Consider the following 17,083-nt stretch of genomic DNA (forward strand, 5'->3'; position numbering starts at 1 on the left):
AGCCTACTGCTGGCTAGGTCTTACTGAAAATGAGATTAGCTGTCTGGGGAGTCATAGCAGTTATCAAAACCTTTGGAATCAAGATGTGCCCACCTTTGCCAGAAACTTTCTTTTATGGAGACTGGGGCTTGAACTATATGGCTTCTATCTTAGTCCCACAAATCTATGGAAACAATAGATGTGAATGAAGTACAAAGAGAAGAAATAACTACCCTAAATTTCTGTAAATACAGCTCACTAAATTTCATGGTATTGCTGTTGCTATTTTACCAGTGAGAAACTTTTAACTAATGGCAATGATAATTAGTTACTCAAACTTCCTTTTTCAGGTCGAAATACTATATCACTACTGTCAAGACCGTTACACATAAAAATATGTTAAGTGGGCAACACATCCAGATTTCTTTTACAGAGGGAAAGAACACAAAACTTGGTCAGGTTTGCATAGTATTACAATGTGCACTAAAGGCAGTTTTTCAGATATTTCTTAGGTTAAAACATCTCTTTCTTTGCTAATCCATAAACAGAAATTAGCATTCCAGTTCCCTTTATTGTTTCACGCAGTATAAATAGAAGGAAAAACTTTAAGCTAGTTTAATAACATTGCAATACAGGTGGTATCTCAATTCAAGCAACAGATGTGCTCTTGAAAACTGATTTCAAACAAATTATTTCTAAAAATCAAATTATCTTAAAATACATTAAGCATTTAAAAGAATCTTTTCATATATTCCTTTATAAAGGAGGAATCCTTTGGCAATCCAAATTGTTCTCTAATTTGTCTGAATGCAATTCTTTATTTTTTTAAAGAACTGGCATGCACATACTGCTTGACATTTATTTTTAAAGTAACTAAAAATATCATTCAGGACACTGATCCTTTTTAACATTTTAATGAAAACTTGATCAGAGACCCAAATTTCCAAATATTTCTTATGATTTTGCTTTAAATGGCCAGACGGATAATCGATAGATCTCTTCCAATTTTATGATTCATATTAAGTCTAATAAACTCAATGTACCACCCCACTTTCAGCTGGGAATTGAGCAAAAATGTATCAAACAAGGTTACACTTGAAGTAAATGAGGGTGGGGGGCCAGCAGAGGGAGTAATCTCCAGGGAACATCAGGTTCTCCAGGAAGTAGGGATGAGACTGAAACAATAAGTAACCTTTCTTCTGGTTAGCATTTTACATGATGGCCACCCAACACATGAATGTGGGAGGGTGCCCTTCATCTTACTGACATAAAATTGGAGCTAACATGCAACTGTTTCACAAAGGGAAACAAATAATTCTTACATGTTCTGGTCTAATCCCAAACCCAAATAAAAACACTGTATGTATGGAAACATGAGTTTTATTTAGACATAATATTCTTTTCCATTCCTTAATGAGAATTCAGCTGGCAGATGCTCTAGAACTAGTCTACTTGGAGTTGTATTTAGGGAGGCGAAGAGCATGGGATTTATTTTATTTTACCCTATACAAAGCTTTAATTTTTAATTTTTCCTTGGAGACGATGGGTCCCTATCAGATATTCTGAAATAGATCAAATTTGGGGTTAACAGTATATGGCTGGCACAAATTCAATGCTTGAGTAGGAACTAAAAATGATTTATTTAATTGTATGCCAAAGTGAATAATCTCCCAGGGAAAAGAACCTCCTCCTGCCTCTCCTACCTCCCGCCCCTCCCCCACCAATATTGCCTCCCTGCTGTGCAAAGAGCCCTTTGTCCTGCCCCGCACTTATCTTGCTGTTTGGCCATATTGACAGTCCTACTGGAGGCATAATAAGGGAGTCAGTCTGACAAAAGCAGCTGGCAATTTGAGACAAAATTCTTCCTTTTCTACTTAGACCAAATCATGCTGCAGAGGTCTCTGGCTCCTCCCATGTTTCCATCTATTTCTCAAACAGCAGCAAGGAATTCAACATTTTCCCTCGATTAAGTAGCACAAATCAAAAACTTGATTCCTCAGATAGAAAATAATTCTGTATAAATTCCTAGAGCCACTGCTTTTTTGTGATTCGTAACACAGGCCAAAAAGTATCCCCACCTCTTGGGTGTGTGTATATAACTAACATGGCCAAGGAAATGATTCTTATTACTTCAATTTGCCATCAAAACTCTGGAAATTCTCACATTACAAGGAAGACTGAAGAGCACAGAAGAGACAGCAGTCCAACCAAAGCAACAGACACACACACCAAGCAAAACTGGCCAATAATCTTAGTGTTTTAAAAAATATTAAGACATTATTCCAATATTCCAATAAGCAGAAAAATCCCTTTCCCCTGTCTTCATATCAAAGATACTTAATGTGACCTGACATCAAGTAAGATATTCCCTCAGGTATTCAGCAAAGAAAATCAATATGATGGAAAAACTGAGTGAGGCAGGATGGGATTACAAATTCCTTGCTTAGTGAAAGCACATATAAAGCAGACTGAGACTTAGCTTCATTGTTCCCTTATTGTATCTCACAGTTCTCTTCACTTAGTGTTACGAATTTGAACACATTTTGTCAGAATAAAAGACTTCTTCAAAGTGATGCTTTCTAACAGCACTGCCCCCCCAAAGTTACTAGGTATCTTTTATCTAACTTATAATTGAATATACAATAGGACAAATTTCATTAACACTCTGATTTAACAAAATATAGATATTTAAAAAATATATAGATAGTGAAAAAAATGATATTCTCTTTACCTTTCATGAACTTCGCTGAATCTTAACCAAAAGAAAAATCAATCATTACATTAAATGAAAGGTTAAAATGCCATCTTAACACATATTTAATTTTTTGGCAGGAAGGTACAGTACCTTTATTTTCTAAGGAGTGCCTCTGAAAGGATATTTACAACCAAAGTACAAATGACTACCAATTGTGTTACTAAATATACATTACCTCACACATTTTGCAAAGTTTTATGTCTTAAACGTCACAAATATATCAAGAAATTTCAGTTTTTAACACTTGAAACACAATTTTTATAAATAAAACTCACTGGTAGGCCTTCTAATATCAAATTAAACTGAAAAATCACCAGAATTCATAAAATTTTTTTAATCTACTCATGGTCCAGTCTCTAAGATGTATCCAATAATCATTGACTGTTGCTAACTATCGACTAATGTTTCATAAGTTATTTCAATATGAAGAGGATAAAGCAAAAGTGGTTACCTGCACTTCTGCATTTTTTGCATTATATATAATTTTCCCATTCAAGGCAAAAACAAATAAACAGAGATGCTAGGCCAGAATAATTTCGGAAAGTATGTAAGTCCTTGGAAACAAAACAGTACCAAAAGATGTAAAAAGAACTTCCAGCACATTAGTTAAATAAAACCTTCTATGAAAAGGACCTCTATGATCCTTCAGAAAATGTATCAAGACCCTTAGTGGGTTCCAAATAACAGGAAATGCAAGTGAAAAAGCAATTATTTTATAGTAACTTTCACATTATATACTAATTTGAACTAAAAACATTTATATCTTAAACTATAAGTATGTCAAACAGCCAGTATGAGTCTGATACGGCATATCACATATGTGATAGTAATAAGAATGAGAACCACCTATAATATTATCCATTAAAGGTTCTGTTTCATTGGTCTGCTTTCATTACTGGAAAAACAATGTGAGCCACATTTGTGAATGGCAAAACACATTTTTATTCTTTCTGGTTCCCTGCCACAAATGCCAGAGTCATACTACAAATTATAGATGTTTGTGGGATTTAAGTACATTTACACAAAATTGAACAAATCAAAATTCTGAAGGAAAAAAGTATAGGATACAAGAGTCTTGGGGAAAAACAACACATGGGCATATGCGAAGTACCGTATGTAATTGGTGGTATATTTGGGTGGTGGTTCTCCTTCAAATACTTCCATACGAGATGGACTGTTCTGCTTAACCAGAGATCATCCTAATGTTCAGGAGTTGTAGGGGAGGGGAGACCACATAAGGGGCTTAGAGGCCATATTTTCAGTATCCTGAACTAGACTTACTCAATTTCTGAATATTCCTTCTGGTCTGTCCTATATTTCAGATGGATCACATCCAATACATCCTTGTGATATCAGAAGACTATGTCCAACATGTACATAAATCAAATTTATAGGTCAAATTCCAAAGAAAATATCTAATCTGGAGAAATCTATGACTAAAAGAGAAATTAAGAAGGAAGTTTTTATATTTAGAAATCACTCCAAAAATGGCAGCTCTTTTTAGAGCTTAAGATTCCAAGGTTAGTGAAATGTTCAGCAAAACATCTATTCAATAAGGTAAATATGGCTTAATCAATGGAAGGAAGGGGACACACAACAAAAAAATAAAAATTGATTCAATGATTAAAGAGACAGAGGAATACATGTCGGTTGCAGGAAAAAACCCTGATTTCCACATCCCCTTTCTGGTTCTCAGGAAGATCCTTAAGTTCTTATTACTTTGGTTTTTAAATGGATTCAAAAATTAAAACTATGGGCCGGCCCGTGGCTCACTTGGGAGAGTATGGTGCTGAGAACACCAAGGCCATGGGTTTGGATCCCATATAGGGATGGCCAGTTAGCTCAATGGGTGAGCGTGATGCTGACAACACCAAGTCAAGGGTTAAGATCCCCTTACCGGTCATCTTTAATAAATAAATAAATAAATAAATAAATGATAAAACTGTAATGGAACATCAATTGCTGTTGAAGCACAAATCCCCAGATAAAAAACAAAAATCTGCCGAAAAAACAAAAACCAATCAAACAAAAAAAGTCTTAACTATGATCCAGTTCCCAAACGTTGATATCCACAAATGGGTAGAAGGTTATGAATTGCAAATTCTCATCTTCCCACCAATAAAAGGCAAACTAGCTCAGCAGTGAAAATTCCCAGGAAAGCAAGGGTCCTTCTTAGTCCTCAAACAGCCATCGCCTAAGTGCAGCTCCCTGCAGCCAACAGCATTAATGGACGCTGCACTGCTGTCCTTCCCTGGAGACAGCAGCCAGCACTACTCAAGCTTCTCACGTAGCAACCAGAGCTCCAGAGCCAGCAGCTGCTGCTGCCTTGTATACTAACCCCTGTGATCCAACCCAAAGGAACAACCTTCTCTTTACCCCACCCCCACTCCTTACACACTTTTTTTTTTTTGAGCAGTGCTCCACACCAGAAAGGCTGGAATTATGCTTTTTGGAAAGAAACAATCGTAAGGTCACCCTTTTAAACTAAGGCCTTTTATCAAAATAATCAACATTCACCAAATTCCAAATAACCATTTCAATTAAGCCAACAATTTAGAAGTGAAGATTAAGCTTTAGTTTTTTACGAGGCCAATTTTCCAAGCACTGTACAGTCGAATTTAAATTTGCAGCTAGAGCCAGAGTCTTGTGTCATGTCCTACCAAAGGACACAGTTCATTTTTCTACACATAATGACAGTCTGAATAAACCTTAAAGACTCTAATCCCATAACGGGCCAGATTTCTGGCTACGGAAGAGAACTAATGATCCTCCTGAGAAAATTGGAAGAAATCCAATAAAAATTTTTTTCCCCGTTTCCTCCAAGAGGCCCCCAAACCTTTGATTATGTGAGTATTCTTCGCTTTAGTCCTAGCATATTCTATACATCTAAAATTACCACTTATAACTTTTTCCTCAGTGACCTAAAACATTAATATAAAATTAACCCTCAAAAATAATTTTTCTCAAATAAGGAGTACATTGTCCTGAAAAGCTCAGAACACTAAACTCAGCTGGATCTTCCCCAATCAAAAGTATAGCTATGTAACATCTGCCCAACAAAGAAATGTAAATATGACCTTGGTCACAAATATGTCATCTAAAAACTACCTGTTTAGTCAAGAGATGAAGGAAATTAACAGAGAACCTGGAGATTCTTTTGGTACTATGAGCATAGGGAATATTGGAGGAATGAAGTATAGACAAAGCCCAGTGGAACCCAGAGCTCTGGGCAAGAAATGAGTTACTGGTGAACACATTGCACAAGTAACATGAGAAAGCAGAAAATGCAGGTCATACACGCACCCCTGACCCAGACCAGCAGAGCTGGCTGCAGCATCAGCATCCAAGAGAAAGACCACTTATTCCTAAGAAGTGAGACAAGCAAAGGAGCTCTACAGAATAAATTAGCATAGAGGGGGCTTTCCCAACAGTTAAACTTTCCCTCTCACAAGATTTACTTACTTAAACCAGGGCTTTTTCCCACCACCATTCACTTCACATCCCTACTTTACACGCACAGGGAAAGAGAATTCATAAAGGGTAAAATTTTTTGCCTTTAAATACGTTCTCAAATGATCGCTCTCCACGCTCAAGGCAGGGAAAACGACAAAATCTGGCTCAACTCCAGGCTAGAACCCTACAAATTTAGTGGAGCTATCTCAGAGATACTGGGGCATACGCCACCGGGAGCACAAGAATGTGAAGTGGGGGTGGCGAAGGTGATGTCTTTAGTGAGGGAAAAGGAAGCAGCCATCTGAGATGGGGACCCAAGAATGAGAGAGAAGGCACCCAGGAAGATTATGGGGGGGGAGATCGAGGCCCCCAGAGCGATTCAGAGTTGTCACAAGGCCGCGAGTACGGGGATGGGAGAGTGCGGGTTCGGGTAGAGGGAAAAAAAAGTATGCTTGTGTATTTTGAGAGGAAGGCAGCTGAAGGCCTATCCTCAAGTAAAAGGTAAACGTGGAGTAGGCAGTTCCCAGAAAAAGGGGTAAAGAGGCATGGGGGAGGGGAAGCGTCCTGACCCAAGAAACGTGAAAAGGGTAGTGGGGTCGATTAGATTACAGAAGGGACCTTTCTCCCTGGGCAAGAGGGGTGCAAGGGTGTGGGGGGAGGTGGCGAGGGGATGAGAAGGGGCAGCATCTTCTTGAGAAGAGCCTGGGGAGGGCCAGGCCCACATCCCGAGGAAAACGAGCGCGGGGAGACGGAGGAGGCGACCCTTCCTCCCCCAGGGCCCGGTCGTGGGGGTCGGTCTGGTCTCTCTTTTCTATCGGACCCTTACCTTGTCCCAGGCGCTGCCGGGGCCTGGGCCCGGGCTGCGGCGCACGGCACTCCCGGGAAGCAGCAGGACTCGAGTTAGGCCCAACGCGGCGCCACGGCGTTTCCTGGCCGGGAATGGCCCGTACCCGTGAGGTGGGGGTGGGGGCAGGGGCAAAAAGGCGGAGCAAGCCAAAGGCGGGGAGGGGGAAGGGCTAAGGAAAGAGAGGGGCCGGCACTACTGTGTTGGCGCACTGGCGGGACTGGGACTGCGTGAGCCTCTGAGCGCAGGCGGGCGGCGGCCGCCCCTCCCCCGGCGGCGGCGGCGGCGGCGGCGGCAGCTCGGCGGCAGCTCACTCAGCCCGCTGCCCGAGCGGAAACGCCACTGACCGCACGGGGATTCCCAGAGCCGGCGCCAGGGGCACCCAGGACACGCCCCCTCCCGCCGCGCCATTGGCCTCTCCGCCCACTGCCCCGTACCTATTGGCTAGCTCGCCGCCAATCAGCGGAAGCCGCCCGGGCCACCTAGAGAAGAGGCTGTGCTCGGGGGCTCCCGCTCCTCAGAGAGCCTCGGCTAGGTAGGGGAGCGGAACTCTGGTAGGGGGGGGCCGGTGGGTTGGGGGGATGGGTGGCTGAGGTGGACCGAGTGGTTACTGGGTGGCTTTGCGTTCTCCTGCGGGAAGTCGGGAGTATAACGTTTGTAGCGCTGGGAGGAAAAGGGGTGGTCGTATGCAGGCGGGAGGGCAGCCCGCCCTGCGGCAACCGGAGGGGGAGGGAGAAGGGAGCGGAAAAAGCTCGAAACCGGACGGAGCCATTGCTCCCGCAGAGGGAGGAGCGCTTCCGGCTCTCATCTTGTCACGGATTGGCCGTTTCTCATCCCGCCGTGTGTGAAAATACAAATGGCGTGTTTTGGTTGGAGCAAACTGCCTGTCAGTTACAGCCTCGGGGTGCGCAGTCGCCTAGCGACTCTCGCATTGCTCCCTGGGTGGGGCGGGTAGGTAGGTGGGGAGGGGAGAGGCTGGACGGGCGGGCGCGGTCGGCCTCCAGCGGGTGGGGGTGGGGAGGGTCAGTGAAAGTGGCTGCAGCGCGGGCGTCCTCCCACTCTCCCCTTCTGGGGAGTCGGTGTACCCGCCGCGTGCTCGGCCTCGGCATTTGATTGGCTGTTGGAGACTGGGGAACGGGCCTTTGCTATTGGCTCGAGTTCCAATTGAGCGAAACCACTACGCGGGGTGGCAGGGAGGCAGTCGTTGGTACGGTCCTCCCCGAGGCCCAGCGCCGCAGTGTCTGGCCCCGCGCCGCTGCGCAACGTGGCAGGAAGCGCGCGCTGGAGGCGGGGGCTGGCTGCTGGCCGAGGGTTCTGGGTGGCGGCTGCTTTTGCTCCGCCCCGAGTGCCCGCCGCCTGAAGGACAAGACAAGTCCGACCTGCTACAGGCACTCGTGGGGGTGGGGGAAGGAGCGAACGTTGGTCCGGCTGGTTTGTGGGCAGGAGGCTGAGGTTCTCAGAAAATCGGCGCGATCTGCAATCCTGAGGGAGCTGCATTGGAGGAGGCGGGGAGAAGGCCGCACCCTTCTGGGGAGGGGGAGGGGAGTGCCGCAATACCTTTATGGGAGTTCTCTGCTGCCTCCAGTCTTCTAAGGACCGCCCTGGGCCTAGAATAACCCCCCTCCCCTCATGATTTCGTCATCGCCTCCTTGTCGAGTCTCTTCGACTATGGGCGGGATGCTTTTGCCCATGCTTAAGGGCTGACCTGGTGCCTGGGCGTTGTCCTGCAGGAGAATTGAGGAGGTATAAGATTTGAGGGGCGAGTCCAATTTCCTTGTCTTCCCAAGTGCTTGAGTTTGTGTCAGGAGGTAATCATAATATGGGTTAGAAAGGGAAATGGAGCCTAGGAATTCACCTGGGGTTGATTTTATGCGGGGAGACTGCGGGTTCCTACTACTTAAGATTCCTTTTGTAGCATTTCTTTTCGAGATAGGAGGTGAATTAAGATACAATCACCTGAGACCCTTGCCAAACCACCGAAGTATAGCACCTCAAATTAAATCTTTTTTATCCTCGTAATTCTACTTGCTCAGATTAAATCTTAATGATAAAGTTATAGCCCTTGTTTCAGAACCCAGTTCTTTCCTCCCTTCTTCCACCTCCCTCCCCGTTCCCTCTCCCTTTGGATCCCCACCATCAGGCTGCTTAGCCATTCTCACTCATGTTTTGATCCCATTTTCCATTTGTTGTACTCGCTCATCCGGTCCTCAGACATACCACTGGCTTTCTCCCTCCCCGATCTTGGGTAGCCTGGGTAGCCAGGTGAGTCATGAAACCAGACAGATTGGTTCTACTACAAATTAAGGCTTGAGTTGGGGCCTCACCCTTCCCCAGCAGCGCTTTTATTCCTCCCTAATGCACTTTCTTGAATGTTTAACTTGATTTTCATTTTATCCTTTTTCTTAGAAGATGTATCCTCTTTTCTCAGCTGGGATTCTTCCCCCCCCCCCCCCCAAGTCTCTTCACAGTCCAGATGCCCTTGACTATTGCTTTACTGAGAATTGGACCTGAGGATCAACGACATCTCCCTTTCTCCTCTTTTGAATACCGCTCAACCCATCTCTCTGTTTCTGTTTTGTCAGTAACTGAGCTCAGTTTCTTGTTTAATCGCTTCCAAACTGGTCTCTGCTTCCAGTATCATCCTCTGATACATCTTACATGTTGCCAGCACCTTTGTCCTAGAGTACAGATAGAGCATGAAAATGACAGATGAAACTCCTTTTCTGGCTTTTTACTACTTATAGGATGAATTCCATCCTCATGAATGTGATGCACAAGGCCCCTTTATGGGCTAACCTCTACTTAATAGCTTTTTCGTTTGTCGCTATTTTCCACATATACACACACACTACCACTCTACTAAAGTTACACAGAATTGATTGCTGTTTACCTAAACCATTGTAACATTGTCATCCATCTTTGTAGGGTGACTCCTTTTGAAATGCTACCCCTGCTGCTTGTTACCCTTCAAGACTGTTAACATTCAAATATCATCCCCCCTCTGATCTTGCCTTCTGTGATCTTGTCCTATGAGCTGACTCCACTATAAAAAAGCTAGCAGTGCTTTCTCCTGTCCCTCAGCAATTTCCTTGAATCCTTTGCACTTCCCAGGTGGTTGTCATTGCTGGCTTAAATGCTCTTAAATATTGGGAACTTCTTGAGGGCACAGTTTCATCTTGTGCTGCTAAGCTCCTAATATATTCCTTGATCTTGCCAACCCTAAGTAAAATGGAGTGACACATAAATGTCTTTAAGGTTGGATATTTTATTAGTCTCTCAAACAGTTCTTAGTATGCTTGCTAGTGCTCTAGATTAGCACTGTCCAATGGAACCTTCTGCAGTAATGGAAATATTCTGTATAAGCTATCCAATGTAGCAACTAATCATAATTACTCTTGAGCACTGTCTATGTGGCTGGTGTGACTAAACTGAATTTTTAATCTAATTTGCTTCTGTGGACAGTGTAGCTGTAGACACAAACTAGAGGATTACAGAATACTTAAATGTGAATAGTTTTTTTGGGGGGTGTCTGGCCCATACTGGGATCTGAACCCTTGACCTTGGTGTTATTGACACTGCTCTAACCAACTGAGTTAACTGGCCAGCCCTGATAATTTCTTTTTATACTGAGCAGTAAAGAAATAAAAGTTGAACCTCTCTGGTCCATTTAATTTTATTGTTTAACTGCTTGTTTTACTTTACCTATTTCTATACTTCAGCTGTACTTGGCTGAAAGCTAAATCCGACAAACCATTACTGAAGGATGAACCTGCTGTGACAATGTGTTGAGAAAACAAGTGTTGATTAGTTGGGATTTGAAAAAAAAAATGCATAATGAATTTTAGGAGGTGCTTAATCAAAAGTCACAGAGGCTTAAATGAGAATAGAACTATATCTGATATTAATGAACTAAGCCCTAAATTTCAGTCCAACAAGTTTTCATCTTTTGGTTAAAATGTTATCAGAAATGCCCCCAAGAACCTTGAGTTACAGGAAACTATCACAAAGTAATTTGCATCCTGAGGAAGTATAAATTAATACCAACATATTTTAACACTGAAATGCTTCTTAATTTATGTGCTTATATAGCATCATGTAAATTTAAATTGTTTTAAAACACAATTTAGGGGTAAAATTTCTTAGAATATGAGAGGCTTAGTACAGTGGTCTTCGGACTGTTAGTGTACACAGTGACAGTTGCTTTGCTATTTAAGGCAGATTCCCAGTTCCACACCCAGTGATTCTGATTTCAGTTGGGGAGGGAGGCCCCACAGGGCTTAGCATTAGAATTCTGTATCTTTTCAAGTTATTCATTTGCTTACTGCCTACACAGCCCCAGGGCTATGATTTATCTGACAAAAATGATTACAACTTAAGAGAAACTCTTCTCAGTGATACTTTATGTCCCTTCTTTCTCCCTCGGTTTCTCAACTGAACTGTTTTTTCTTCAAAAAAAAAAAAAAAACCTGTATGAATGGGAAAACATTTTGAAAGGCAAAGAAAAGTAGTAATTAATATTTTTGGAAACATGCAGGTCACATTCTTTTTCTTTTAAAAGGGATATTAAAATATTCCAAATATTGTTTTTTGAACAAGAAAAGTTCACCTCATTTTTTGTGTGTGTTTCTCCCACTAAGTTGCATTCTTCAAGTGCATGGGGATTTATTTTTGATTCTCCAGTGCCTAAGCACAGAGCTGGGAACTCAGTAAATGTTGGTTTTATTGATTTATATGTGAAATTGGTTTCAAATAATAGTTAAACCAATAAAACACAGAAACAAGACTTTTATGGAGAAACATTAGGGTCATCCTTAACCTTAAGTCTCTTAATATTCTATTCAGAGAAGAAACTGATGCCTCTGGTCTCTGAATACATCTGTCTACCATTCAGCTCTTCTTTGGGTTTCCTGAACTAACCTTTGCAGTTATCATCTTCCTGTACTTTACTTCCTTGGCTTTTTGTTTAAATAAACCAGCTCTTATCTCCTTTTGAAGTAGTGCTGTATAATTTCCTATACTTACAGGACAAAAATTTGTTAAGTGTATTAAAACTTGTACTTGCATGAGAGTTGGTGAAAATTTTGTGAGGGCTTATTTTTTGGTTTTGGGTTTTTTTAAAAAAATTTCAGCAGTTATTTTTTGATATTACATATATTAGTAATTGATAAATGTTAAGTTGTACACAAGTTCTTAAAAAATTTCAGTTATTTTTTGATATTACATATATTAGTAATTGATAAATGTTAAGTTGTACACAAGTTCTCTGATTTTAATTTGTTCACTGCCCAGAACAGAGAGGGAGAAGAAGGGGGTCTGTGCATCTTAGAACAGGTTTTTGGGTTTTTTGAAGATTTGCAAAATTTGAGCTAGATAAGGTTTCTCCCACATATTTTTTATGAATAGAGGTTTGGTATAATTTTGGTTTGCAACTTTTAATCAGAATATGATAGAGATCAGCATCGTAAGGGTAAGACTAGTTTGACTTTTTTGGGCCAGTCTTAATTGTAGAGCACCTTGTTAGGTCACAAATCCAGGAGTCTGGTACTTGACTTTGCAGGTTGAAAATTTTTGATTATGTTAGTTTACCAAGTGGCATACTAATTTATGGGAGGGGTGTTCAAAAAGTTCATGGAAAATGTGTATTATGGAAAAACTATGAGTGGATTTCAAATTTTTTTTTGCATCAAAATATACTCATACTACCTTGTTATAACATGTCTGAACAGGATCTAATCAGTTTGAAAAGAGCCCCTATCAGAGCAACATGAATTCTAAAATTGAAGCAAGAACAAACATCAAATTTATGGTGAAACTTGGGTGGAAGAATGGTGAAATCATTGATGCTTTACGAAAAGTTTATGGGGATAATGCCCCAAAGAAATCAGCAGTTTACAAATGGATAACTCGTTTTAAGAAGGGACGAGACGATGTTGAAGATGAAGCCCGCAGTGGCAGGCCATCCACATCCATTTGCAAAGAAAAAATTAATCTTGTTCGTGCCCTAATTGAAGAGGGCCAACCATTAACAGCAGAAACAATAGCCAACACCACAGACATCTCAATTGGTTCAGCGTACACAATTTTGACTGAAAAATTACAGTTGGGCAAACTTTCTACTCGATGGGTGCCGAAACTGTTGCACCCACATCAGCTGCAGACAAGAGCAGAACATTCAAGGGAAATTTTAAACAAGTGGGATCAAGATCCTGAAGCATTTCTTCGAAGAATTGTAACAGGAGATGAAACATGGCTTTACCAGTATAATCCTGAAGACAAAGTACAATCAAAGTAAAAGCTACCAAGAGGTGGAAGTGTTCCAGTCAAAGCAAGAGCAGACCAGTCAAGAGCAAAGGTCATGGCACCAGTTTAGGATGCTTAAGGCATTTTGCTAGTTAACTTTCTGGAGGGCTAAAAAACACCAGGAAAAGCTTTACCCGGAGTCCTTTCCCACCACAATAATACTCCTGCTCATCCCTCTCATCAAACAAGGCAATTTTGTGAGTTTCAATGGGAAATCATTAGGCATCCATCTTACAGTCCTGATTTGGCTCTTTGACTTTTTTGTTCCTAATCTTAAAAAAATCTTTAAAGGGCACCTATTTTTCTTCAGTTGATAATGTAAAAAAAGACTGCATTGACATGGCTAAATTCCCAGCACCCTCAGTTCTTATAGGGAAGGATTAAGTGGCTTTTATCACTTGTAAGAGTGTCTTGCATTTGATGGAGCTTATGTTAAATAGAGTTTATATTTTGTGTGCTTCTCCAGAATACTTTTTTTCTTATCCATGATTCCTCATTCTTGATGGAGTGGGTAAGAAATTAGATATTAGGGTACTGTTAGTGATCATGGAGTTAAATATTTAGGCTTATTTTATTCAGACCAGGGTTGAACCTGGTGAATTATTCCTGCTCTGTTACGGAGTATATTTTCTTGGTGACTAGAGAGATTATTTCTGCCTCTCTGATTGTATTTCCGAATCATGGTTACGTGTAATCCTGTGTAATCCTGCACTACAGCTTTTCTTAGAGTTCACAGTTCTCACTGACCTTTAGTTTGTCCTGGTACTTTGTCATCCTTTGTTTTCTAGTTTTTGTTTTTAAACATGTTTAAGATCAGCTCTTCCTGCTGACAACAGTAACACATTTTCAGGTCATGTTTACAGACTTGATTATTTTATGATATAACTAGTCCCACCTGTAGTGTATATACTCTAGTCTACTCAGTCAGCAGTTTTCATAGTCTTTCTTCCTTTTACTGACCTTTGGTTAAAATCTCATTCCAGACTTTATGGTATTGCTTACTATAACAAATAATGGCAACATATTCTAGTGTATGTTATAGGAAAAAGCTAATGGAAACATGGGTAGGTTAGAAAAAATGAACAGTGTTCACTGAGTGCTTTTCGTGTATTAAGTACCTGTAACTGCAGATATGGTGGAAATAGCAAGAGAATTAGAGTTAGAAGTGGAGCCTGATGATATGACTGAATTGCTGCAATATCATAAAACTTTAAATGGATGGGGAATTGGTTTTTATGATAAGCAGGGAAAGTGGTTTCTTTCTGGTGAAAATGCTGTGAACATAGTTGAAACGATGACAAAGGATTTAGAATATTACAGAAACTTAGCTGATGAAGCAGTGGCAGAGTTTGAGTGGACTGACTCCAGTTCGGAAAGAAGTTCTGCTATGGGTAAAATGCTACTATCAGCATCGTCAATTGATGCAGCAAACTTCATTGTCTTATTTTAAGAAACTGCATGGCCACCCAACCTTCAACAACTCACCCTGATCACTCAGCAGCCATCAACATCGAGGTAGAACCCTCCAGCAGCAAAAAGGTCTAACTCGCTGAAGGCTCAGATGATTGCTAACATTTTTTAGCAATATTTTTAAATTAAGGTATGTACGTTTTTAAAGACATAATGCTATTGCACACTTAATATGGTATAGTATAAACATAACTTTAATATGTACTGGGAAACCAAAAAATTCATGTGACTTGCTTTATTGCAGTGGTCTGGAACTGAATCTGCAGTATCTCTGAGGTATGCCTGCCTGTATATTTAGTGTGGTCCTTATATATTTAAAAAAAAAAAAAAAATTACACAATAGGAAACTGAAGCTCAATGAGATTGAACAATTTTCTTTAGCTATGCCAATAAATTGAGGGCCAGGAATCCAAACTCTGGTCTTGATAGTTGCTATTTTTAACCGTTTTGTCCACCTGGCTCTAATGATTTTTAACCGTTTTGTCCACCTGGCTCTAATGGACATGAAACATTATTTTAGGAAATTTAACCTGGCTGCAGATACAGGATAGGTTATAGGGATGAAGAAATTTGAAAGCAGAGACCACTCACGAGATTCTCTTACAGTAGTCCAGCCATGAAGTGATGAGATCTGGTCTCATCATAGTGCTGGGAAATTAAAGGATTCAGTAACTGACCAAATGTCAGTCACTGAGAGGGACAATGGTCTCAGAATATCACTTCTGAAGCCTTCCTTGATGCCCTCACCCCTACAACACAGGGTCCCCATGTAAATTTTGTCGTGGCTCTCCTCACAATTGTAATTAAATTAATCATTGTGTAATTCTTGTTTCTTTCCTACTTCTTCAGGTTGGTCCTTGAGGACAATGCTTATTTATGGCTGTATCCCTGTTGCCTGAGCACAGGGAAGTGTGTGAGGTCAAAACTATTTTCATAATAACCAGATGTTTGCCTTTTTCACTTATTCTTGCAAGAGTGCTGCACAGGCTACGTGATGTGTGATGACGTCCTCTCTCTGATGTTAACAAATGGTGCTACATATCCTTGGGTTTTTATAAGGTGGTAGGTAGGTTTAGGTACGAGTATTTGTGTTTTTAGAAATTAACTCGTTATACCTTCTGTAATCTCAACACTATAATTGTTATTTTAAAATCCTGTAGTCTTCCTTGTGCCTAAGCATAAACATAAGTACATTTGTTGTTTTACAGTTTAAAATATTTTCTCAAAATGTCCAAATTTTACTTTAAAGTTTATAGTTTTTCTTATATTTAAGAATAGATCATTAGCTTAAAAAAGAAAAGACTACTCGGTGAACCCAAGCTATACCATCTATGTCTAAAAATGCTGAAGTACAAGATTGACTCAGAAGGATTGACTGAAAAGAAACTATAAGAAATGAAAATATGAAAGTTTTGTTTCTTCTGGTTTTAGAGATATTCATTTACTTTATTGTGTATATGTAGTAGAATAATTTTGTGTAGTGTTGGTGGCAGCAAAGTTGAATCATTTTGAAACCAGTGATTTTTAAAGGTATTGAATATCTTCAGATGTGAGGCTTCTTAAAAGAAAAAAAATTACATTTTCAAACTAGACATGATAAAACTACTGAAGTATCTTAAAGGGCAAGTTATTGTATTATATTGGCTGGAGAAACATACACAATAGCTGAGAAACTTTAAGGAGCTATACAGTTGACATTCCTGGACGAAAAGCAAGTGAAAAATCACAGTAGTGCCACTTTTGAACAATGCAAGTTGTTGGATTTGTGTGCAGACATGAACTGTGTTAATATCTCATCTATAGACGTGTACAGTCATCCCTTGGTATCCATAGGGTGAAAAGCAAGTGAAAAATCACAGTAGTGCCACTTTTGAACAATGCAAGTTGTTGGATTTGTGTGCATACATGAACTGTGTTAATATCTCATCTATAGACGTGTACAGTCATCCCTTGGTATCCATAGGGCACTGGTTCCAGGACAACCAACACTCGTAAGGATACCAAAGTCTGCAGATGTTCAAGTCCCTTATATAAAATGGTGTACTATTTGTATGACTTAAGCACATCCTCTCATTCTTTAAATCATCTCTAGATTACTTATGATACTTAATGCAATGTAAAATGCTATGTAAATACTTAAACTGTGTTTTTTATTTGTATTAATTATTTGTTATTTCTCCCCCCCCCCAATATTTTCGATCTGTAGTTGGTTAAGTCTTTGGATGTGGAACCCGTGGATATGAGGGCCCACTGTACTTAAAACCTTATAAATGGATCAATCT

At 40.6% G+C, this 17,083-nt stretch overlaps 1 pseudogene; it reads left to right on the forward strand.

The window, feature by feature from the left end:
* The first annotated feature begins 7,612 nt into the window (after window positions 1-7,612).
* LOC103591131 lies at window positions 7,613-8,517 on the forward strand (annotated as a pseudogene).
* Window positions 8,518-17,083: the final 8,566 nt, after the last annotated feature.

Source organism: Galeopterus variegatus, unplaced genomic scaffold (genome assembly GCF_000696425.1).
Source record: "Galeopterus variegatus unplaced genomic scaffold, G_variegatus-3.0.2 Scaffold931, whole genome shotgun sequence".
NCBI classification, from domain to species: Eukaryota; Metazoa; Chordata; class Mammalia; order Dermoptera; family Cynocephalidae; genus Galeopterus; species Galeopterus variegatus.